Below are 27,097 nucleotides of genomic sequence, written 5' to 3'. Positions count from 1 at the left end.
ACGTTATTTGAAATCACCAACTTTTGGAATGCTGCTCCTCCGTCAGGTGAAGTGAGAGAGAAAAACACACAGGCACAGAATTTATAGGCAGAGAGATCAAAAGATCATACAAATGGTGTGAGTGGAAGTCAACAGGCCAAATAATAATGTCTGCATGTGATGATGAGCATCAGACACGGAGAGTAAAGTGTCAACAGCTGAATAACAAGTGAAGGAATGACTTATAATTCGATTAAATGGGGCAGAGATAATTACAAAACATTAAAGAGAGGTGGTGCTGGACACAAACCAAATGGCTGGAATAACGTTATAGGTATAAGAGTCACATGCCGAGGGTCAACACCATTACCTCGACAAATCTCTCTACCTTAATTAATTTGTACAGTTTAGGATTACTTGTTACTTCGGTTAGACTCTCGGCACGCGACTCTTATGTTATTCCAGTCATTTGGTGTTTCCAGCACCACCTTAAATTTTTTTGTAATTATCTCTCTGCCACATTTAACCTGATTATAGGTCACCCCTTCGCTTGTTATTCAGCTACTGACACTTTACTCACATTGTTTGACACTCTTGATTACCTGCAGAGACCTATTATTCAGCCTGACGACACTCCACCTCACGCCATTTGTATGACCTTTTGATCTCTCTGCCCACTGATCTCTCTGCCTACAGATTCTGTGCCTGTGTGCTTCTAACTAACTTCAACTGACAGAGGGGCAGTATTCAGAAAGCCCGTGATTTCAAGTAAACCTGTTGGACTGTAGCCTGGCGTCATCTGACCTTGTCCACCCCAGTCCAGCATGGAACTTCCACATCAAACCCACATGTCATCACTTCACTTTGTTTTGTGCAAATTGGCTGCCATGTTTTCTAAAATACAAGACAGACAATGTTGTAAAGAGAATGTCACTGGCTGTAAGGTGCCTTGGAGCCATATTGAGTTGTAAATGGCATTATGTTAATGAATGCACAAAATACTATCCAAAAACGGCACAGAAATATTTAAGGCAAGTCCAACATCTTATCTTGTTAAAAGCAACGTTATTTCATTTAAGAGGCTTTGGCAAGAATGTGATCTGCTTAGTACAGATTCATTTGCTGATCTGTTCAATCAAATTATTGCCTGGAAAACTTCTGTAAAATGAAAAGAAATAGAGACTTATATTAAACAAGATTAATTTCCTGTTTTTAAGAAAATAAAACATTAAATTAATAATGTACATCAATGCAATAAATTGGAAAAAAAAAATCGTTTTGAGCCAAGTAACAAAGTAAATGAAGCAAAATGTGCAAGTTCCTAACCAGTCATGGGCAAGCCAACGCAATTAAATCAAATCTATCAACTGCAGAAGCACCTTGCCTGTTCTAAGATAAGGCAACACTGTAGTGTTGCTAAGCAACAGAAGATGCCCAAAAGGGAGTTGTGTAGATCCTGGAAAAACTGAAAGACTGAAACATAAAGGCTATTCTGGCAACTGGGGTTCTTCTTCTTGAAGATTCACTGCTTTGCATTCAATTCTGTCCTAGTGGAACAAAAAGGTTTTCTATAAGAATATAGATGTTAAAATGCCTTCACTTAACTACATAAATGAGGACTTTTTAAACATGTCACGCACTTACAATGCACCTTACCATGACTGAGAAGCAGTACATCTAATAACCTAAGGCTGAAGGTTATATACAGGCATTTATGACATCCATTTTGCACATCACAAAATTCCTCAAACAACAAAGAAAAAGAAAGTTGATTTATTTTTGATTTTGATGGCTATCAAGTATATGATGGCCAGGGCTCAGCTTTTCTTTGAATGCACACCTAATCGAGTTTCACTTTATTTCCTCTCAGTTAAAAGAAAGCATCTCTGACAACGCACTATATTTTAATACTGTGCTTCTCTGCTAGTCTAACATCATCGTACCTGTTTCTCTCTAAGTTAGGTTTGAAGCTGCTTTGTTGGTTGAAATAACAATTGCTGCTAGCTAAGCCAAGTTGATTCACTTACAACTTTCTGACAAGAGGCTTCAAGTACATCATCTCCCAATAGGTAGCTGACAACATACAATTGAGGCAATAAATAAAGACGATGGAAACTAATCTAGATTCCTAATGAAAAGGACTGGAATCTCAAAACTGAGTCTTGCTTGCTGATGAAGGAGATTTGGCATACCATAGCTTTGCTTCTGACTTGTGCTCCCATCTGATGTATTTCCATGTGAAACTCAATGAACCTGCTCTAATTTCCCAGATAAAACACAACTACAATCATAGAACCCCCACAGCGAGGAAGCACACCATTGAGCACATACCACCCCGACAAACAGCATCCCACCCAGACTCACCCGCCTACCCCAGTGCCGCAACCCTGCATTGCATATGGCTAGCCCACGTAATCCACACATCCTGGACACTATGGGCAATTTAGCATGACTAACCCACCTCATCCACACTTCCCTGGACATTATGGGCAACTTAGCATTGCCAATTCACCTAACCTGCACATCATTGGACGGTGGGGGGAAACCTGGGCACTCAGAGGAAACCCATGCAAATATGGGGAGAATGAGTAAACTCCACACTGACAGTTGCCCAAGGCCAAAATTGTTATCGGATCTGGATCCCTGGTGCTGTGGAGGGAGCGATGCCGTATTTATTTAGTATTTATCAAATCATTCTTTGCCATCACCATCAAAATAAATCTCTATCTTTTATGAAGTCACTGGCACAAACAACCCTCTCTTCAAAATAGTGCTGCAGGGTCCTTTCCCCACACTTGAGGGAGCAAGGACTTATTTCAGTACCTCCTCCAAAGATCAAACATCTTAGTAATTCAATGCACCGAAGCATTACCAACTTTGGCAATATGCACAAATTTACAGTGAGGTTTGAACCCACAACATCCAACTCACAGAGAAGCCTACTGCTATCACATCAAGGATGATGCTTCAATCGTGTTTGTTGTAAGATGGCAAAGCCATGCATAAGATTTGCAAGCAGGAGTCTAAAAACATCATGGATCTAGTTCTATGCATTCTAGATGCTAACACTGAAATCTTCTCTCCCCTGTTTTGGGGGAGGGACAATAAGTTTGAAGAAAAATCAAAAAAGGACGTGTTGTCACAGTGTTCACGGATTCATTTTCATGTAATAACTTATCTTTCAAAATAAACAAACTTATTTTTATGTTTTCACATGTCATATCCATAATAGGCACTGACATTCAGTAAAGAGCTTTTATAATTCACTTGGCAAATTAAAATTGAGATATCAATAGAACATATGGATGCCTATCAAAGCAAAGTCGAAAAGATAAAAATGCTTGCCTTAGAAGCTTTCCCATCAAATGTGAGTTCATTTTTTGTTGTCTTTTGAGAGTTTTCAGTTCAATTAAATTGCAAAATTCAGTACTGAATTCACAATAAAGCAAGTTGGAAAAAATATCTTGAAAGGATTAGGGAAGGATGGATTTTTAAAATAAAGCATTGTGGTGCTCAGAATATGACACTGCAAAAAAGTGCTTGAAAGTACAAATTTGCTGACAGGAACTGAGTCTTAGTTTCATGATGTCACAAGACTACAGGAAACAAACTGTCATCAAAACTATTTTTGAAACAAATTCCCATCACGAATTAATGTAAGAAAAATAGCTTGCTACATTTTTTACATGGAAATTCACAGTTCAATTTCTGAAGTGTCAAATAGTCTAGTTAGAACATTCAGTGAATTTAAACTAATATTAGTATTATTAGCAACTATGCAAAGTCCCCAAAGTTTGTTTAAAAATAATGCAGTGTCACTTATATCCCAAGACACACAGACATCTGTAATAGCTTTGTCTCATAAATTTCAATCACTATCACTAGCTTGTATATTTGAAGGAATGCTATTAGCAGGCACCTTGAATAAGATATGCTTGCAAAACGGTAGGAAAAAACATCTCAGTATTTTACTTTTTTAAAAAGTTTGTACATCAAATTCTAAACAAATATCAAAGTACTTTCCCATAAATATAACTGTTTCTTGACTCACTTTATAGCTCTGGGTGAACAGTTGTGTACGTAGTTTTTTGATACATATGGTTGTGGGAAGCCGTTAGGAAAACATTTGCAAAAACAAACCATAATCCAACACATTCTAATCCTCCCAAACAAAAACACAGCTATATTCTCAAGAGTTAAACTACAATGTATGAAAAAACTCCAGATTTTGCCACAAATTTCTTAATCAATTTGCATCAATACCTCACTTTGAATATCATCTGCACAGTTCACACCAGACTCAGGCACACACTTTACTTTTGCTGAGTTGCTGGTTCCTGTTCAACCATCCACAGAACAAAACCATAGAGGAAATGATTCCAGCAAAAATGCTGTCACTTAAAATATCTTGACTCTCATCTCATGGGACTCACAAGAAATGTAGACTGCACATCTGCCTGGATATGTGTGTCTACAAAATCAAGCAGCTCATTATCCAGGCCAAGGCAGCCCACTTATTCAACACCTTAAGTATGAACTGAAATGTTCACTCTCACCATCGACACACAGTGGCGGCAGTGTCTGTCATAGACAGACAGTGAATACCAAGGTGCACCGCAATAACTCAGCTAACTCCTTCACTTCCAAGGTGCACTTTCCAAATGTGTGACTTCTATTATGTAGAAGGAGGAGGGCAGCAGATGCTTGGAAGTCTCACTACTTGCAAGCTCCCCTCCAAGTCACACGTCATCCTATCTTGGAACAAAGCCACCACACCTTCAATGCCACTTGGTCAAAATCCCGGAACTCCTTTTCCATTGCAGGTGTACCTGCACCAAATGGTCTGCAGTGGTGCAAGAACAGTACAGCGCAGACACTGGTAAGCAACACACACTGGTCTAGCCAACAATATACTTCCCATGAAAACATGCAAAAGGTTGCTATCCAAAATGATTCACTGAATCTTTGGGATATCACACCATTCACATTTATGCACTCGTTCAGACTTTACTAAAATCACGGCAAAACCGAAAGAACAAGGGGAAAGAAAAAAAAAATCAACAAATTAATTGCAGCGTCATCAGAAAAAGGAAAGCTGGTGTCTGGAGAACAATCTTCTTCATCTATATAAATCGATCAAGAGCTTGAATGTCAGTCTGTTTAACTACAGGAGAGCCAGGCAAGCAGAGGACTCAGATTTATCTTGTAGAAAAGTATGTCAGTATAGGTCTGTACTTTTTCCCCACACAGAATTCTGTTAAAAGCAGCTTGCAAAAAGCCTTCATTTACAAGTCTGAATGTGGCAGAGGAGTTCAGTGAGCATGTTGGTGGAGTGCCAATCACAACTCAGCTTTCAGCTTCCAAACTGGGCTCTGCACCAGATCAGCATTGATATCAAGTGCCTATTCAGTTAAAAATAAAACTCTACATCACATCTTTGGGTGGGCTACATTGTCTGAGGTTTCTCCTGTTACAACACGGGGTAAACCCCTCTGGTAATTTAAACCAGCCACACAGACGTTCATCTCTTGCCATAATTTGTTAAAATTCGCGAGGCAAAGAACTATCCCAGAAGTCATGACTTAAAGTAAAAATTAAGAATTTTATTCTTTAAAGCCCAACAGAGAATATTAAAACCAACAACTATTTACAACTCCTTTCTCTTAAACCTATCTTTTACCTCCCACTCTATAATACTGGTCCGATTTTAAAAAAATCCTAGTTAAGATTTACAAAAAAAAAGTTTCAAAAACCAGTCAGCTTTATCGATTCTCCTTTGTAGATTTCTTCTGTAGATTTTCTCTAGATCGGTTTTGATTTTCTGGTGCACAAATGTCTTATAAGCAGGTACCTTTCAGAGAGCTCTTCAACTGGCAGTCAATATTTCTGGATGCCCTTGGCAGTTCTTCGTTTAACTGTTCAAAATGTCCGGTTTTATACCCCAAAACACTGGATTGTTTCACTGGTTTTATCATCAAAATACCAAATTCAAATTCGATTGGATTTTGGTATCTTATGGCATAATTTAAACTGATTGGACGAATTTGAATTTGTTTTTGTTTCATGACAACTCAGTGCAGCTATTAGCTTTGGGACATTCTTACTTTGTTCGGGACTCTACATGCTTTGTCAGTCCTTACTAGTTTTTCAACTCTCAAAAGGTACAGTATACCTCTACACCTTCATAACACTCCTTACTACTTTAATACCATTATTACATTGTTTAAAATGAATTGGCAAGGAACATCTGCACCACAAAACAGCCTGACAAATGACCATCTCCAACAACTGAGAATCAGTTGACATTCAATGCATCACCATCACCGAATATCCTATCATCATCATCATCATCTTGGGGATTACCAATGACCAAAAACTGAACCAGACTGTTGTTCAACAGCTAACCAAAAGCTAGTAATCTTGAGGCAAACAACTCACCTCCTGTCATCCCCAAACCAAATCCACCAGCTACAAGGCACACGCTTGATAAAACGCTATTTGTCTGGATGGGTGCAGCTTGAATAACACTCAAGGAGCTCGAGGTCATCCAGCATGAAAACAAACCCATTATATTGGCACTCCAGCTACCAGCTTCAATATTCACTCCCTTGACTAGTGACAGTTTGTATCTTTCACAAGATACACTGCAGCAACTCACGACGTTTCCTTTGACAGTGCCTTCTAGGCCCACAACCTCTGGCCCCAAAAATGACGTGAACAGCAGGTGCATATGTCAAATGCCACCTGCAAGCCACACACTATTCTAATGGCACTGGGTCAAAATGCTCAAACCCCCCGTTCCTGAAAGAACTTTGGGTCTGCTTTCCCCATGGACTCCAATAGCTCAACAAAACACCTTACCACCATCTTCTCTAGGGCAAGCAGAGATGAAGAGTAGATGCTGCATAGTCAACAATTCCCACATCCCACAAAAAAAGTGACCAAGGGATTAAATACAATACCTTCCACAAGAACATGCTCGAGGATGAGTATCTGAACAGGAAAACGACACTTAGCAAAGCGTTGACTTGTGAAAAAAGGAGACTTGTAAATCTGAACATCCCACCTGCCGAAAACGAAAAGCTAGCCATACTCAGCATCCACCGACTAATTGGTTTTGCAAGATTCTTAAGAAGACATTAAAAACCCTTTACAGTGCTGGGTATTCAGCTGAGCCACAGCAAAAACGTTGGTCATTTTAGGTGGAAATTACAACTTGTAGGTAGTCGACTCTGACAGCAAACAATAAGGACCAGAAATATCTTATTTTAAATCATCAACTGAGAATTCCGGAAATAATACAAAAGCTGGAGATACCATCTCTCCTGTTATAACATGTGCATTGCATTTTGCATTGAACACAAGGTCAGGCTAGCAATGGTAGTTAGAGCAGCGTATCCTTCCGAAACCCAATAGTCATAGCTGTTCATTAAAAAGATCAGAAACAGTTTCATCACCCATTATAAATATCATGACACAGATGACATCCATAAGTCTTCATAAGAAGAGGTGCTAATTGGAACAGACCAAATGAGCACTTGAGAATCCGCTAATTAATCAAATTTATGTATTACGTACCACAGGGCAGTACTCTGCAGCTTTAATTTTGAACTTCTCTGCACAAACGACATTAAAGATAAATTTAAAGATTAAAGACACTGGTAATTTAAAAGATGCATACAGTCACGAAATGCTGAACATAACAGTTATAAAGTTGCAAAACTCTCACCCTTACTGTGAAAATTTGCAACAAGATATACAATTCTTGAAGAATAATCAGACTGACATATCTACATGCAATCATTCCTCTGTCGAAACTTGAGCATTGAAACTTTTATGTCTGGGTTTAAACAATGCTCATGATCTTACATGAGGAAAAATCTATTTTTAAATTAAAAAATACCAAATTAATGGAACAATTTCTGCAGCATGGAAATCATCAGATGGTGAAGGTTAATCTGATTTCACCTCTACTATTCTGATATTTGCATGGTGCAGTGAAGTTCACCGAACTACAGTCATCAATCACAGCTAATTAGTCTATAACAGGCATGAAAAGGAAAAATTCCAAAACAGAGTCAGAAAATCATCTGTTCTTTCAAGGCATGCTATACTTACCACACCATATCTTCTGTCTCAGGTTACTCAATATGCCCCAAAATTTATCTAAGTTGAAAGTATTTTCATCAATACTAAGTTCTTAAACCACCCCCACTCAGGACCCCGTTCTAAGACAGTTCAACTGTTCACTGATACACTGTTTTCATGATTCTTTGAATTTACCTCCCTATAGAGACTGGTTCTACCGAATGGGACAGATCCTGAGTACAAGGTGAAATAACTTTCCTGGTTTGTATTATTTGATTGTTTTAGAATACCAGAAAACAGTTATCATATCAACTCTCAACCTGTCCTGTCCCAGTAAAAAAAAACCATGCTTACTTTTTAAAATCAAGATTTCAAGACTACAGTGCTTTGAAAATTTGTAACTAGAACTGGAATTGAAAATAGGTAACTGTAACATTCTCTTGACTCACTCAAATTAATCCCGCTACTTTAGTCAAAAACTAAGAAATTTCTGATTTTGTAAAACACCATTTAGAATTTATAAAAGTTGTTGCAAAAAAAAAAACACTGAAGTGGCAGAATTCCAAGTAATCAAAATCCTGTTCTTTCGTACACAAATATTTCACATAACAACTCAAAACATAATTGAGTCTGAGGACACTGACAGTTAGGCATTCCAAGTCCATGGATTTTGTTGAGTGTTTACCATTAGTTTTAATAGACATATGCTTAGAACCACAAGTGTTCAATAAAAGCTGCAGTTAATTAGAAAAATGTAACCAAATTCTTTCTTGATCTGTTGGAGACATATGGACCAGTCAGACACACCGCAAGATCTATTCTTGGACCTGCACATTACAGTAACTATATTTGTCAGCTGATTTTGTAGGATTTGTACTCAAATACATAAGATGGGTTGAACTACAACTGGCAGATATATAGTGCATCTTTAACGTAATGAATCTCCTAAGGCACACCCCAAGCAAACTTTGACAGTCAAATCAGGAAATCTTAGGGAAAACCACCAAAATCTTGATCGAGATAGGTACAATGTTTAAAGAAAAAATTCTCAAGCTGTCATGCGTCATAGAATCCCTATCGTGTGGAACCAGGCCCTTCAGCCCAACACGCCCACACCAATCCTCCGAAGAGTACCCCACTCAATCCATTCTCCATTACTCTACATTTATCCCTGACTAATGCATCTACACTACCCATCCTTGAACACTATGGGCAATTTAGCATGGCCAATTCACCTGATCGGCCCATCTTTGGATTGTGGTAGGAAACTGGAGCACCCAGAGGAAACACATGCAGACACGGGCAATGTACAAACTCCACACAGACAGTCACCCGAGGCTGGAATCGAACCTGGGTCCCAGATGCTGAGAGGTAGCAGCGCTAACCACTGAACCACCATGCTGGGGCCTTATTAGCTGAAAGCACAGTCCCCAATAGGGACATTAATTCTGTTGAAATCATTGATTTGAATAGAGGAGAAAACATTTCAGAGGTTCAAGGAAATGGGGGAAATTCGAGATAAATGGAGGGGTGGCAATAAAAATTCTCGAAGCAAAAGTTGCCATGTTCCTTGGATAAAGTAACTCGCCTGAAATATTAACCCATCCTTTCCTTTCACATCCTGACTGATCCATAACTTTCTGGTATTTTCAGTTACTTCAGCTTCAGTAAAGCAAAAGCTAAATAAATTGTTACATCGTAAAAACCAACACCATTTGTGAAATATCTGAATATCAGATACATAGACATAAACTTGGGCCGAAACAGAAACCTTAATTTGGAATTATAAATTCCTGACAGTTCTAAAATAAACATGTAATGGGTATCCAATTTCCAGGGAGGTTATTCACGATTAGTCTGATTCACGAAACTATCCAATCACACAATGATAAAAGGGATTTACCACCAATCCACAATGGCATGAGCAGTTTTGGGTCGCTTACTCTGAATAGAATGCAAGTGCATTTGGAAAGGTTCAATGAAACACACAACCAAGATGATTCCATACCCTAGGTGACAAAATAAATGAGAAAGGCCCAATTTCCCTGAGGTGTGGAGCTGAAATAGAAAGAAATCAAAATAGACAAAGCAGGGACTGTGAAAGTTGTAATGAGAAATGAACAAGGTCTTCATGTGAAAATACAGTACCTTTGTGATTAAAGGTCTACTATTCCACTATACTTCCCCAATCCAACTGTTAATTCAAATCTTGGTTTTGCTGGCCATTGGTTTTCTTTTCGGGGAGAAAGTGAGGGCTGCAGATGCTGGAGATCAGAGCTGAAAATGTGTTGCTGGAAAAGCGCAGCAGGTCAGGCAGCATCCAAGGAGCAGGAGAATCGACGTTTCGGGCATAAGCCCTTCTTCAGGAGGGCTTATGCCCGAAACGTCGATTCTCCTGCTCCTTGGATGCTGCCTGACCTGCTGCGCTTTTCCAGCAACACATTTTCAGCATTGGTTTTCATTTCCCCAATATTGTGTAGTGTGACACTGTAGCAGCACGGAGGCAACCTATTCTTCGAAGTTTATAGCTATGTTTATGGATTTTGAACTGGAAGTTCAAGATGGTATCATTTGTGGGTTGAAACCAAAAGCTGTTTGGTTGCAGTTTTGCAAAGCTAGTAAACAGCACAACTTCAGTTGTGCTCCCATTCAAAAGTATTCTGAATAATATAATTACACTTTACCTTCACATAAATGCAAAAAACAGATTTTTTTGTCAAAGGAATGTGACAATGCATAGATAATTTCTGAGGGCTCTAAATACAAGCAGCAAAATGGACCCTCCACAGTAGAATTCAAATGGTCCAAGATTTTTAAAAAAATTATACTGCATGTGCTTATGTGCTACATCTTCTTTCATCTACTTTGTTTTAATATTAAAACAGTCAGCTTCAACTGTTCATATCCCACACCATTCCTGCTTATTAGTGTGTTTCAACTTCCAATATTTCTGGATTATGCTCGTGACAAGACTTTTGTTTTTTAAAAAAAACTGCTATAACTAATGTCTACTTATACCTCTTTCAGGTTTTAAAACAACAGAGACAATGGGCTCCAATAACCCAACTGTAGTACTGTGGGTGTGGAACATGATAGAGCAATTGGAAAATTTAAATTACAGGAAGTGCTGAAGAAACTCAGCAGATTTGGCAGGAACTCTCCAGGCAGGACTTGGTTTTTATTTGATGTTTTCAGTATCCACAATATTTTGGTTTTATTCAACTGAAAACGTGGTCAGGTATACTCACCACAGAAAGGAAGACAACTTCAACCCCATGACTTAGGTGTCTACCGGCTATTCTGCAAGTCAGATATCACATGGCACTACCTCACCAATATGCAGCATGGGTTCAGCCAGGATCACTCAGTGCTAACTGTATGACTGACTTGGTCAAACATGGGCATAAGCTGAATTCTAGCGGGCACATAAAAGTGGGCGCACCAGCAATGCAGCATTTGCTGAATTTGGCAGCAACAAGTTTTGCAAAATAGAGTTTAGGGAAAACTCTCTCCACTGGCTGGGGTCATGCATGTCACAAAGATCACTGTGGTAATTAGAGGACATTCACATAAGCCCCAAAGTATATCTGCAAGACATCTAGGTCTAACCATCTTTAGCTGCTTTCATGTTATAACATCAGAAGTGGGCCTGCTCACGAACAACCATACAATATTCAACTTCATTCATAAATCACTAAAACAATGCAGTCAGGATTAAACAACTTCTGCTGAGAAATGATGGGCAACATTTGCGCCATACAAATACAAAACAATGATTTCTCCAACAAGAAAGCATCTAACCCAAGCCTCCTAACATGTTTGCCACTCTTAACATGCCTTGCCACTCATACCATCTGCAACCAACATCCCAAGGGTCAATAATGACCAGAAACCTAATCGGTCAAGCCTCAAATGCTTTGGCTGCACCAGATTAAGTATTTGGTGGTGAGTGGCTCACCTCCTGATTCTGTCTGTCTGTCTGCCTGTCTGTCCACTGACAAAGGCGCAAGTCACAGTCATGATGTAATACACTTGATTTTTCTTGGGCGATTGCAGGTCCAAGAACACTAAAGAAACTCAATAGCATTCAAGACAAATGCTGTTTGATCAGCATTCTGAATTCACGAGCTGTCAGGTATCCGTAAAACAAAAAAGGATTAACACACTGATAAACACACTGCTGGCACAGATTAGATTAGGTGGTTGAATTTTATTTAGATGTACCAGGGTATATGCTGCATTCCTTGGGTGTGAAACAGAAATAACCTGAAAGTCATTGGACTTCCAGAGGACCACAGGCTAGGCTCTCATCAGGGAGAGGGTGTGAGAGTTACCATGACTCTGACAATAGGGTAGGTTGAGAAGATTGGGGCTTCATGACGACCTAACCCAGACTAGGAATAGAACGCTCGCAGTTTACTTGAAGAATTTGCCGCAGTCACAGGAGTTGTAAAAACCAGGTTAACTGAAGGTGATGTATGTGCCTACTGTTGAAGCCAAAGACAAGACTTAAATAACAAACACACTTATAAAACTTATATTAATGAGATGTAGACATCTGCTGCACCAGTGACTATGCTAAACAGATTTGCAATATGCCTCTGTATGCTGAGAAGGACAAATGGTAAACATTATTCTAACAACATAAGTCGCTGCCCCAGATCAGTAGGGATGGTAAAGGAATTGGTACTTTGATTTGGTAACCAAAAGTATTCTCATGTTAAAAGTACTGCAGGCACTGGACAAAGATGACAATGGAGTCATTAGGCATTCATAAATGATATAAGGATGGGGAAAGTTTAACCCCAAGTAAAATAACTACTTATGAGCTTTACTTTGCTAGCAAAGATCCCAATAAAAAGAAAATGTATGCATGAGAGTATGCAACAGACAATTGCAGTTGATATTGCATTTTGACGTAAAAGTGACCTCACAGTGATTAAAACATAGATTTCACTCAGTCTTGCGACTTTCCAGGGTCATGCCTAGAGTTGGGCATATTATCGAGGATAATACCTCAGTGCGGTGCTGAACATTTGCTGCAAAGGCAGAGGTGCCACCATTTAATTGAGAGATTAGGACAGTTTTTCAGTTGAATATAAAAGATCACAGGACAAATGTTTAAATAGCAGCAGGACAATTCTGCCACTGTTACGACCAAAATTTAGCCCTTAAATCGAAGTTCCCAAAAAGTAACCAACTGATCATTGTCATGGTGGGTATTTTTTTTCCGCTTCGTTTTCTGGGTATGACCTAAACAATCCAAGATGCTCCACAAGTCAATTATACTTCACTCCTTTTGTACAATAATTGGATAGGTCAATTAAATTCAACACTGTTATAATGCATATGACTGTCTTCTGTTGCACTGTTACAGAGCTGATAGCAACAGCTGAAAACTGTATAAAGTTTTAAATATTTAATCTTGGTTCTATAAGTATTAGACAGCGATACTTAGATATTGAGAAAGTTGGTGCTGATGCAACCCACTGTTAGAAATATCAAAAAAAATCCAATTCCACAATTAAATAACGTGACTCCAAGGAAATCACCTATTATGGGACCTTTGGATGCAATCTTCCTTCAAAAAAAAAGCTTCATTTATTCATTCATGAAACGTCGGGGTCAGTGACAAGGCCAACATTTAATGCCTTTCACAACTGCCAGAGTGTTGTTCAGAGTCAACAATAACGTTGGAGGCCTGTAGTCACAGCTAGATCAGACCAGGTAAGGACAGCACATTTTATTCCCTACAGGACATAAGTTGAACCAGACGATGAGTTTTTAACATTAACTGATCATAGCTACATAGTCACAATTAGGCTAGCTTCAAATTTAAGGGTTTTTAAAATTGAAATCAAATTTTCAATCTACCATCACACAGTATGAACCATGTCCCCAGAACTTTAGTCTGAGGTTCTGGTTGACTAATTCATAGAACATAGAAAAATACAGCGCAGTACAGGCCCTTTGGCCCTCGATGTTGCACCGATCCAAGCCCACCTAACCTACACTAGCCCACTATCCTCCATATGCCTATCCAATGCCCGTTTAAATGCCCATAAAGAGGGAGAGTCCACCACTGCTACTGGCAGGGCATTCCATGAACTCACGACTCGCTGAATAAAGAATCTACCACTAACATCTGTCCTATACCTACCACCCCTTAATTTAAAGCTATGCCCCCTCGTAATAGCTGACTCCATACGTGGAAAAAGGTTCTCATGGTCAACCCCATCTAAACCACTAATCATCTTGTAGTAGATTCAGTGATATTACCGCTAAGTTAGTGCCTTCTTTTCTAAAGGCAATACACCTCCTCTGATTTCTACAATAGCAAATGTGTTTTCGAGTAAAAGCTGTTGCAATCCTGTATCAACAGAATTCCTAGCCTCCTCCAACAAGCTTGTTACAAATTATTTCTTCCAACTTTTTGACTTCCCCAATTGGAGCAGCCACTGCCAGGCAAACATGTACTTTCCACCCCCTAGGCAAAATGCCAAGATGTATACATGACAGAACGAGAGTGCTGATTCTATTGCTCAGGTGCTGGGCAACTTCAAACAAACAGCCTTGCAGTTTCAGGTCAGAGGAAACTGAAGCAAATGAACTGTGTTTTGTTGAGAAGCACAGAAACTTGGTCACTAGTCAAGTCAAAATGTTGAACTTTGGAGTATCATCTGAAACAAGGTGTAACATTAACCAAATCATAAAACTTGATATGCTCACACAAATCAAGTTTGTTAACTAAAAGAATGATCTATTTCTAAAATAAAATACCCAGTACAATTGCTCTGGTGCTAACAGCAGTTGCGATCCAGAACCAAAACTCTCAGCTCTGCATCATGAATGTGAATGCTGGTTTGCTTCATTGGATTTCCAATGGCTCCAAAAAAAAAATAAGGCTGCTACTTCACAGAGCGACAAAATCAGCACAAGTCACTTTATTGCCTTGATATTCCAATTTCAGATTCCCAGAAAATATACAACATTTGGTGGCTGTGAAGACAAAGCCACTGCAACTCCAGTGTCACTGAGAAAGGTCTTTCTACATAGTGACAAATTATTGACCATCATAGAATCCCTACAGTTTGGAAACAGGCCATTTGGCCCAACAAGTCCACACCGATCCTCCTAAGAGTAACCCACCCAGACTCATTCCTCCACCCTACCACTGTACATTTCCCATGATTAATGCCACTAACCTACACATCCCTGAACACCATGGACAATTTTAGCATGGCCAATGCACATCTTTGAACTGTGGAAGGCAACCGAAGCACCCGCAAGAAACCCACGCAGATGAGGGGAGAATGTGCAAACTCCACACAGATAGCCGCCTGAGGCTGGAATCAAAACTGGGTCCCTGGTGATGGGAGGCAGAGCTAACCACTGTCGAGAGTGTGATGCTGGAAAAGCACAGCATGTCAGGCAGCATCCAAGGAGCAGAAGAATTGGCGTTTTGGGCAAAAGCTCTTCATCAGCACCTTCATCACAGCTAACCAATGAGCACCAGGCTGACCTTGTTGTCTCTCTCTTTGGACAATTATCCTTAGACCATTGAAAATGTGAGAAAACCATTGGTGTGAACCCACATGCTACCATCACATTCTTACAAAAACTCAACAAGTGAATGAGCAATCAAGTCAACAACAGGGGTCATGTGAATTCGAAATGGACGGAGCATAGGCAGCTGTAAATATTGTACCATTAAAACATTGATCAATTCAGTGTTGCATTTTGGTGGGGCAAATTAGGGCAGGACTTGTACACTAATGACAGGGCCCTGGGGAAACGCTGCCAAAAAATGAGACCAAGGGGTGCAGGCATTTAGTTTCTTCAAAGTGGAGTCACAGATGGACAGGATAGTGATGGTGGTGTTCGGCACGTTTGCCCTTATTGGTCAAAGCATTGAGTATAGGAGTTGGGAGGTCACGATGCAGCTGTACAGGACAGTGGTTAGGCCACATTTGGAATACTGCATTCAATTCTGGTTACCCAGCTATAGGAAGTATGCTGTTAAACGTGAAAGGCTTCAGAAAAGATTTACAAGAATTTTGCCAGGGTTAGAGGGTTTGAGCTATAGAGAGAGACTGAATATGCTGGGACTGGTTTCCCTGAAGCACTGGAGGCTGAGGGTTATACCACTGTAGAGGTTTATAAAATCATAAGGAGAATGGATAGGGTAAACAGATAAGGTTTTTTCCTCACAGTTGGTGAGTCCAAAACTAGAGGGCATACATTTAAGGTCAGAGGGGCAAGATTTAAAAGGGATCAGAGGGGCAATCTTTTAATGTAGAGGGTGGTGCGTGTATGGAATGTGCTGCGACAGGAGATAGTGGAGGTGGGTACAATTACAACATTTAAAAGACATCTGGATGGGTATATGAATAGGAAGGGTTTAAGAGGGATATGGGCCAAATGTTGGTAAATAGACCTTGATCAGTCTAGATTATGAGATTAGTGTGGACGAGTTGGACCAAAGGATCTGTTTCTGTGTTGAATAATTCTGAGACTATAAATAGCACACACACTTGACTAGTGCTCAATTTCCATTCTGCCAGGACCACCAGACTACAGACCTCATTGCAACTTTAATCTAAATATGAATAGAAGAGCATTAATACTAGACAAGAGAAGTACATTACTGCCCCAAGCCCTTAAAACTGAGGCTGCATGTGATCGAGTGTGACATCAAGGGGCACTAGTAATTAAATGAAGCAAAGAGCATTTACTGCTGGGAGTCATTGTAGAACAAAGGAAGATGGTTGTGGTTACTGAGACCAGGACATGACAAAGAATTGCTCTCAAGACAGCATATGAAGCTTAATTATCTTCAACTGCTCCATCAACCAACAACCCTCCATCATGTGGTAAGAAGAGGGTCTAACTGCTGATCATTCCACTACCAATTCCTATTGCCGGCAATGCAACCTGAACAATATCTCACTTTGAGTTGCTAAGGAGCTTGCAACACAGATGTTTTAAGCATCTGCTTCTTTCACCAGAAGACCATAGCAATGGTGTGTACGTTTCCACACGATTCAGTGCTGCAACTTGCTTACACTTCTTCAGCAACATCTCCCAAACCCACTTAATCCACTTCCTAGATGCAAGCAAGTGCATAGGATCACTATTAAGAGTCACCCTCAACCCTCACTCCCCAGCTACACAATACATCCATTTCTCCATCATCAAAAGATCAAATTTCTGAAATTCTCTGTGTAACGGTTGGAAGTACCACCATCACAATGATTCAAAGTTCAGGGTCATCTTATCATGTACCACTAGACAGTAGCAATAAATGCCAGCCATGCATAGGTCATCTACATTGCCAGAACAAATTTTTAAAAAGCAATCATATGTCTGAACAACTGTAACTCACATCAACAGCATTCCCAAAAGTAAAGACAATCCCAGCATAATAAAAAGTTCAAGTTAATTTATTCTGATAAAAGAATCTAGTGAGACCATATGTGCATATCCAATTTGCCAACACCAAAATAATTCTCCAAAGTTTCATATAAAATATGGCCTTCATATGTGAATAATAAATGCTGCTTAAATGGGGCATGCACACACAAGCTGCAACAATAGGAAACATCAAGAGAAAAGACCCTTTTCCTATCTTTATCATGGTCTTTATCACGCAGTGTTTTGCTCAAGAGCCAACAGCTGTCAGTTATACTCTTCCTCATTCATTTTATTGCATTTAATAATCCCAGGAAGCCAGGCAACCTATAATTTCAAGTTTCAGCTGTCACAGACTTACTAATGGGTTGACTGTATTATTTCACCTTCTTCTGAAGCCAGTCTTTCCATTAAAAGCAAGAATGTCCTGAATTGGCAGATCTCATTCTGTACTAAATGTAATCCTACATTATTTAGTAGGCACAAAATGTAATCATACATTTTCAGGACCTTAGATATTAAAATAATCAATATTTATAACTATAGCTTTATAACTAAATGCTTTTTAGTATGACATTCTTTCAACTAAGCCATGTCCAGAAGGTTTACATTAACCTTCAAGCAATGTTCCTGCCCCAGTGGTCCTTGCGACAATGGGTGTTGTTCACCCCAGATTTACAGGGTTAAAGCAAAAAACGGAATCTGTATCACAACAAATTTAGAACATGATCCATTTTTCCACACACAAGGTAGAAAAAGGAAAAGACAAATGACCCTATATTAGAGGTGATTGTTACATGAAATATTAAAATACCACTTGATGTATTATTTGTTCACCCATACGGTCTGTGACAATGCTGCCACTTTAAGAAGATTATTTTGTACTGGGTTTTATTTTGATGAGAGGTTGTAAAGGCAGAGGTTCCAAACTGGCTACTGGAGACAGATGAAGTGAATAATTTAGGAGTCTTCAGATTTGTTTTTAAAAAACCATTTGTAACAATGGAAGGTGAGTGGTCAGTTCTCACAGACCAGACTTTCCAGTTTTGTTTTTCAGCTGGAGCAGTCAGAAGTTGTCTGGGGTCGCAGAAGGGTTGGAAGTTTCAGCAAATGATTCCTACCTGCTACCTTCTCTGAAATCTCTCGATATTGTTTCGTCCTGGATTGGAGACCTTCATGTATGCATCTGTTTCTGAATTTAACTTTTTGCCAACGAGAGTCTTTATGGGATGTTATTATATTGGAACAGTTAATTAGTAATGGCTACTGTATCTATTATTCAGTTAAGTTTTCCAATAGTTAAGTTCTTCTGAACTTGTCTTCTTTTTGTTTGTATTTTAACTGCAGTGTTTAAATAAATTGTTCTCTGCTTAATGTCAAGTAGTTTGGCCAGTCACATCACATCTGAAACATGCACTTCACATCTAGCTTCAAAATAAGAAAGACTTATAGGGTCTAGGGTCTAGTCTGGTCTGGTCCACAACAGGTCACCCTGTATTATGCAATCATTTCGCATATCAAATTGTACCGTCTTTTCCTGCTGTTCTGGGTGGGTAAAATATGCCAAAAGATGATATATGTCCAAGTCCTGAACAGTTAAATAAAATACAAGACAAAACATACCAGCTGTTAACCTATATAGCAACAAACCCATTAAGCAAGTCTATATCTGTCTTAGAAATCAAACACATATAGAAATCATACTCTTATATTATTGATCAAATGGACAGTTGGCAGTAAAAATGATAATAATTACAACTAAGAAAATATCAACTGCATGTCGTTGTCTGCACAAGTTACTTGTACAACATATCTATAATTTTAAAGTCAGCAGCTGATTTTTGTTTGTGAATATCTGTCTTCCTGTCCCAGTCTTTTCCACTTTAAAAGGAAGGCATTCGATTACCAGCTTTCTGTCACTTAACTATTCTGGTAGACCTATGTTGACAGATATGTGCTCTGTCATCTCATCTTGGAAGATGCACCAAACCTATCCACCTCTTCCATGAGCTGACTCATTGTGACAGCACTGCTTGTTCAGTTTGTTGGAGGAGCCAGTGCATTTTAATGTGGCCAGCTACCGTTCGTCCCACATGGCAGAAAAAGATCCAACTGCATACCCCAGGTTTCTCTTTCCCTTACCTACTGTTCATCAGAGTGAAATCATCTAAAAATTCTACTACTGCAGTCTCCAAGCCATCTTTGTAAAATCCCAATCTCGAACTCCTCGACCAATAACATTAGCAGCCTACATGGTCCAGGTGAATACTGGATCAGACAAGTTTCGGTATTGGAGGCTTTTGTCTCAATAAACTTTCCTACTCCTTGACGACTGGATCACTTACCAAGCATCCATGGTGTACTCCATTTGCTTGTGTTCTACCCAGAGTGTGTCTCTTTCCCTGTCTCTGGTTAGAAGTATCTTTACATCTCTTGCCTTTTCAAGTAGGAACTACCACTCTTCCTGTTTCCTACCATTGCAAAAGAACATCTCTGATGTTGTTCACATCTGAATTCAAGATTCCTATCACCAACTTCTAATAAGTTTCCACCTACAGACCCTCTTTCTTACCTACTGACTTCTTTCCTACACTAAAGCCTTGCTCATTCTTTGACCTCTTCCATCCAGTACCACAAATTGCTGCTTGACTAATTAACTGTTGATAACTATTCTGCCACAAAGACCATTTTTGAGTATACCAGACCAGGACTTGAAGCTCCTGAAATTGTTTATGCCTTAAACAGCGCGTATCAATTTCTACCTTGTTGTTTATTCAAGTTCACTTCACTTTGTTTACTCTTCCCTGACTTCCTTTTGCAACTTCCACACAGCTTCATCTCTTCATCCTTTAGTTTCGCTGGAAAAAAGCATGCCTCCCTAATCTCCAAAACCTAAACATTACCATCTGACAAAACTGCTGAAAGAGGTAGAGGAAATAGGTCAACTATGAAATCATTGATCACAGAAACGCACAAAAAAAAGTGAAGACGTGCTCTTGTAAGAAATGATTAGTAGGATTGTGCAACCATGCCTGAGCTCACATCAGCCAGAGAGAAAGAACTGGGTCAAGAGGAACGTTATCAAAGAATATTGATAATGTCTGCTGGTTCATATTTAATTTTCTGAGTTCAGTCAAATGCTAAAAGTGCTGATGCTAAGACTAAATAAATTAAATAAACATTAAACTATTCATTAACAGTCAGTTAGCCATTAAAGAAATTCTCTGACACATTCTCTTCTCTATTGAATGTGAATGACTTCCACCATGAACCACGACAAATGATGAATTTTGTTCGGGCATATTGGCTTTTTTTTTCCAGTGCAATTCACCTGAAATCAACTAAACAAGCACAGTTGAAGGAATTTCCAACTCAAATTGCACCCAGCAGTGAGAGACTTTTTTTTTTGCAAATTGTACAAGAAGCTGGCTCTGTTCACTGAAGTGGCCAAGCCAACAGACTGAATTAATTATCATTCAGAATTTCCATCAACTGCACTCATTTGTGGGTTTTTGGGAAGGTCTTTGAAGCTTTCTTTTGCTGTGGGGACATTAATGGTACATTTCAACAGCCTCCAACTTTTTTAAAAAAACCTAATTACTGTACCCCAGTGTAACTAGTAAACAGCTCTGTATAGTTTTTGTTAAAGTCATTTTCAGTTTTTAAAATCTAGTTACTCACAGGTGGTGGACTACACACTAACTAAAAATGCTTAACTGTTGAGAAAAACCCATTTTCTGCTTTTTCCCATAAACTGTGCCTCTTAACAATATCCAGTTTTATTTTGAATTCAATTTTTCTAAGCCTCTAAATACTGCTTGATTATATCATTTATAACAATTTTTACATTTGTTGATATGCAAATGAGTTTGAACAGAAACTTGAGCAATGACATATTTCTGAAAATTAGTACAACATGGGTTTGATTGGGCAATTGTGTCCAAGTCGACATTATTGGCCAATCATTTCACATGGATATGAATACAGCCAAAATTAACCTCTAAATATGAGATGAGTCAGCAGCCTCTTGTAAATCTCAGCAGTTTTAAAACATTTCTAATGACTTCAATGAAAAGAGATGTAAAACAGGCTTCCCACCCACTGCCATCCATTTTAAACCATCACAAGTATACCCTCTTGTACTTATCTCCTTCTTACAAACCAGATCCCTCTCTTTGGAATATGATTTGCAGTAAGCCCTTCCACTGAAATTTTACTGGCAACTGTAGAATACACTATAAATGCAGTCTTCCATTACTGAGAATATACAGAGGAAAGCAACATGAACTAATCAAACAGTCACAGTAAAGAATAATCATGCAGGTTAATAGCTTCAAAGAATTGCTCCAACATTAGACTGCATAGTTATTTGGCAACCTCACATCAAGCACTTTCAGCAACATTGCTGATACAATGATTCCGCTTCCTGCCATGTTTCAGATCGTTGCCTTAAACACCCACTTCACTTATACTCCCACCTCCCTCAAATTTCCAAATGTATCAATCCCTAGTAAACAAACTAAAAATAGAAAATAATGTCAATCCAAAAATCTGCCCACTGAAGTATCGGGCGCATAAAATCTGAGATTGATGTTGCTTTATGGCATCCCGCCACACAAGTAATTTTAAAGGCCTCATTCATATGGAGGTTGTCAGTTGCCCACCCAAATCCACTATCTGACCAGTAACTGCCTGGAGAAACAAACAGTCCTGGTGAGTCAGACAAACAGAATCGGACAGGGACCAGAAATGACTTGGCTGCAGCAAAACCTGTGGCAGAATTGCCCAAGAAATCTCGTGTCGTCTGTCTCAAAATTGGGTGCAACTCGTTGCATCTTTTAACTCAGTTCCAGGTAACAAGGCAAGATTCTCCCAGGGTGTGGGGAATTGCCTATTAAATGCTTAATAATGACCTTATTATCTGCACATCTCAATTGATTAATACACAACTTCTCATCCTACTGCCCAATGCGAACAAACTGAACGCCAAGAATTCTTGACATGTAAGTCAGTGTGGGTATCAGATGACTTCAGCTTGCTGCTTACTCCAAAAGACCTCCAGGCACCAACATCTCAGGGCATGCTCCATGGGAACCAACCACATGTATCCCACATCCACTAGCAACCCACATGTGCCAGCCTTTAAGAACCCTCATGACAGATCTCCAATCCACATACAGTACAATCCTGCATTCAATAGTGCATCTCAAGGCTCAGTGGTAACTATCACTGTAATGCTGCAGCAATGGCACCGTCCTCATGGACATGCAACCAGCTCATGGACCATACCAAGCTCCAGCCCGATGCTGTTTGCTTGCCGTCACAGCGCTCCCTCACTTTGAACGGAATTGGATGCGCATACTATTGCTGCCTTGCCTTTGATGCTTTGCCTCTCAGTCAAATAACAGTGTCACAGTCCAACTGAACTGCCATGCTCTTTACCACAGACAAAGCCAGGAAGCTTGGCGTAGATGTCAGCAGTCCTCATTCAAATCAAGGAGGATAAACTTCAGGAAAAGGGTCTCAGAACAATAACTCAGGGCAGCCTGCAACACCAGTCCAGGGGCTTGGACATAGCCTGCTGTTCATGGTGGTCAGAATCCTCTCCATGTGACAGGCTGAATGTCAGGCAGCCCAGCATCTTGACTATTTCTGCCTGATTGTGGCTATTTTTCTTCAGCAATGAGAAAGAGGCAAGGAAGGGAGTTGGAAGTGGGTGGCACAGCTATTAATTTTGGTGCCAATGAGAAGTGGATAAGCAGCACAGAGCACATCAAATGCTGGGATCAGTGAGTGCAAGTGAGAGAAAAAGCTACAGGCAATTGTGAGTGAATAGAGCATGAGCATTCGTGAGGGATGGGTAAAATGGCATAGAAGTAGCGGGTATCAGAGGATGGCAGAGCGAAGCAGGTCACTGAACTTCCTCCTAGAGTGCTGTGCATTTCTCCAGCCAACTGAGTTTGCCAACCATGGCACTAGCTGGCATCCTGGTTTTTGCAAAGGGCCTGTTCAGGTACACAGGTTCCGCTTTAAAAACTGGGAGAAGGTGAGGACTGCAGATGCTGGAGATCAGAGTCAAAACGTGTGGTGCTGGAAAAGCACAGCCGGTCTGGCAGCATCCGAGGAGCAGGAGAGTAAATGTTTTGAGAATAAGCTCTTCATCAGGAATCAGGAATCAGGAATCCTGATGAAGGGCTTATGCTCAAAACGCCAACCCTTCTGCTCCTTGGATGCTGCCTGACCGGTTATGATTTTCCAGCACCACACGTTTTGACTCCTCTTTAAAAAACAGTAACTGCACCAAGAATGTCGATCACTTCTGGGATATCCCAAAGCAGCGAGTTCTTCTGGAAAAGATGCATGCTGAGACAGGGGCTGGAATTGGGAAAGAGGGACCCTGTAGGAGCAGGGTAGGTAGTCAAATGAGACAACCTTGTTAAAATCCAACAAGAGATCTCACTCGACTTCTTAATGAGAAACCCTCCAACATGCTGAAATTGCAGTCGGCTAGACTAGACCTGCACATTTACAGCACAACACACTTTTGTTTTCCAATGGTGTTTCACATTCTCTTTGAAAACAGATTAAAATCTAATCTCACAGGAAGGGAGCAGGGTCCCAAGGGCTTTATCACACTGCATTTAATTTACACCCTTCCCCCCCCCCCATCCAGGCTGGATTTCCTGCAGTAGAGTTAAAAAGTCCACTAAAGACTGACACTGCTCCGTCAACATCTGTTCAAGACTTAGATCTCAGCAACGACCAATCATTGCACGCTAAGTACTTTAATCGGCTGAATACATCTGTCAAGGGTACTGGATCTGAATTCTAGCGACAAAGTGAGGACACGACTGGAGGGAATGTTATTTGATGCTAGAAGCTGAACAGCTGTGTGTGAAAAGAAGAGAAAATTGTTGTCTCAAAAAAAAAATCGCCAATCACTTTCAAAATGCAAATTCAGTGTTTCTTTGTATAGACAGTTCTGTGAATCAAAAATATATTGCCTGCAAATGAAGAACATCAATAATTACACCTGAAAAAGTCAAAACAATCTTCTACCAGAATGTCTGCTTGAAATAAATTTGAATTAGGTCAAGAAACAAACAGTTCCTTGTGAGACTTAATAGTGCATGCAAGAATAATTTCAATGTTCAAAACAATACGACTGCTTTAAGGCAGGAGTATAATGTAATGCTTTTATTTTGTTCATCCAGTTATAAAGGTGCAGTCTCCAAGCTCTTCAACATTAATGATTATCTCCAAAAATAATTAAATATCAAAGCAACACGATCCACCTGAAGTACGAAATATTTGTTTTGTATCATGATTCTCCCAGTTTCACCCACAATTTTACACAGTTTAAATCAGATATCAAAACATCTAATATATATTTCCAAAACTATCAAATTTTGGTTATATATCAGTCACGTGGAATGTTCAAAATTAGCTATGGTATTAGGCTGCCACTTACTACTTTTAACAAGTCTGAAGTCAAATCAGTTTGGCTAATGTAAAAGAATAGCCCAAGATTCCTTCCATTTCTATTGCAGAGAATGAAAACTGGGCATTGAAGTATGTAAATTGGATCATTTTTATTAAATAGGCAAATGCACCTGTGAATAACATACAGTAACTAACACAAGGAAATGCTCCAGTCTGTGAATCTTTCATGCCCTTCAGATAGAATATCTTTCAGAACAATGAGTAACCAGGTCAAAGGAAGACATCGTGCCAGAAGTTATGTTGCCTCTGGTGGATTTACTTATGGCAGCTGCTTCACTTCTGTCTATAGCAATGTAATATTCACAATTATTTGTCAAGAAAAAAAAAAGATGAAAACAGAAAATATTCCAAGGGAGCTCAATCTAAATGAATACACCAGGAACTGATGCTGCTGCTGTATAGGCATTATCCTTAAGTGAAATTTCAAGGTCAGGCAGTTCACATAAAAACAAAATGCAAAAAAAAACACACAAACAATTCTTCCATAGCACTATCCCTATTAAATGTTCACATTGAAAGCATTTGAAATATTATATTGGCCAAACAAAAGCAGTGTGTATTTTCCCTCAAAATAATTGCCAAGTACAGATTTAATCCTGAAATCCTTCTTTGGAACAGAGTATATGAATACATTTAAGATTGGTCTTCTGGCAATTTTACCCCCAGATCTTTTCAGTTTATGCTGCAGTTAAATAATTAGCTAGATTCCATTGTAATTTAGAAAAATTAAGCTTGGATTTCCAAGAGTAGATTTAAATTCAATAAAAAGTAGCAGCATCAATGAAATCAAGTCTCATTGTTGAAATTTTCCTATCTTGAACCTTAAACTGAAGATACCAACAGATAATTAGCGAAAATTCAGCATCCATAATGTTTTAAAAAGTCTATAATTTAAGAAATGTAACTTACTGTAACTTACAGTTAGCATGTCGACTTACAGCCACATCATCTTTCAACAGACCTGGTAGTTCTCTGATACATTAGATATATGAACAGCAGGCATTCTCATGGACGGCAAGAGCACTTCAGACTATGAAATGCAACCTTCCTCGGAAATATGAAGCAGAACCAAAGTTGAAATGTGATGCAAGTTTCCAAAGATGGATTCCCGGCCACTTTCAAGAAAAGGTCTCTCCTGATGGCTACCATATGTTGTGAAACTTACCAGCGAGAGGAAGTGAGAGGTGAAAGTCAGCCTTCCCTTGCCTGCTACGGGAAATAGAGTGAGAGGTGGTGGCAGGAGCCTGTATCATTTACGATGCGGCCCGGAGTGTGCTGTCACTGCAGCGGGCTACAAACTGCCATTGACTCCACACCACACCCACCGCATTGCAGAACTGCTGGCAACCGGGAAACAATCAAACCTGCAACTCATCTGACTGACCAAAAAGAAACGAATCACGCCAAGGGATCTCCCCCCCTTTCTTTTTAACTAAAACTGTGCAGTAACACATAGACAAATCTGCAGTCAGACACAAAATGCTACACAGAACGTCTGGGGAAAAAAAATTGATAAACCACGGGAACAAGCATTTAGGGTTGACGACACAAACACATTGTTGTATTTATTTTTAAACAGCCTATTTGCAATTTCAATTCCTTATTCGATTGAATCCATGCACTTCCAATGGAAGTGGCTCTAAATGTGGGACAGCCGATACTGGATTAGCTCGGGGGGGCTGAACCAAGGGCAATGTGTTGGTTTATTTGTCCCCAGTCCCACTGCTACAGACAGAGAGAGAAAGCGACCTGCAGAGACACACAGATACAGTGTCTCTAGAGCAGAGAGAGCCCTATACAGCTCAGCATCGCCACTGAATGCCCACATCTTACCGAGTGAAAGAGAGAGCTGTCAGGGCCAAGGGACAGGGGGATGGGAGATAGGAGATAGGGACATTCTCTGAGATTAGGCGCCCGCGGCAAGGGGCAGAAAGCGGCGGCGGCTCAGTCATTACCTTGAGCGTCCCCCTCCCCAGCGGAGCGGAGCCCGGGGACCAGCAGCTCCCCCTCTCCCTGGCTCCGAGCGGCTTCCAACAGCCGGCAATGTCGCCAATAACAACAATCACAGCGCCCAGCCTCCCTCCCGGTGTCTCCACTCCTCCTCCTTCTCAACTCT

The 27,097-nt window shown here is 39.8% G+C and overlaps 1 protein-coding gene across 22 annotated transcripts in view; it reads right to left on the bottom strand.

Annotated features, from left to right (window-relative positions):
* The window catches only part of LOC122549365 (band 4.1-like protein 3), a 288,912-nt gene that overhangs the window by 151,304 nt on the left and 110,511 nt on the right, over positions 1–27,097 (bottom strand). For 8 of the 22 annotated variants that reach the window (XM_043689063.1, XM_043689072.1, XM_043689075.1 and 5 more), the window contains exon 1: positions 26,937–27,078. The exons of 1 other annotated variant lie outside the window; for it this stretch is intronic. The gene's annotated coding sequence lies outside the window, so the exon portion shown is untranslated. Of the gene's footprint in view, positions 1–25,890; positions 26,060–26,146; positions 26,602–26,936; positions 27,079–27,097 lie in introns of those variants that run through there. 13 more of the 22 variants (XM_043689078.1, XM_043689083.1, XM_043689081.1 and 10 more) reach the window with 7 other exon arrangements.

The sequence above is a fragment of the Chiloscyllium plagiosum genome, chromosome 4, assembly GCF_004010195.1.
Source record: "Chiloscyllium plagiosum isolate BGI_BamShark_2017 chromosome 4, ASM401019v2, whole genome shotgun sequence".
Taxonomy (NCBI): Eukaryota; Metazoa; Chordata; class Chondrichthyes; order Orectolobiformes; family Hemiscylliidae; genus Chiloscyllium; species Chiloscyllium plagiosum.
Note: the sequence above shows the minus strand (reverse complement) of the source record. Positions and strands in the feature narration are given on the sequence as shown.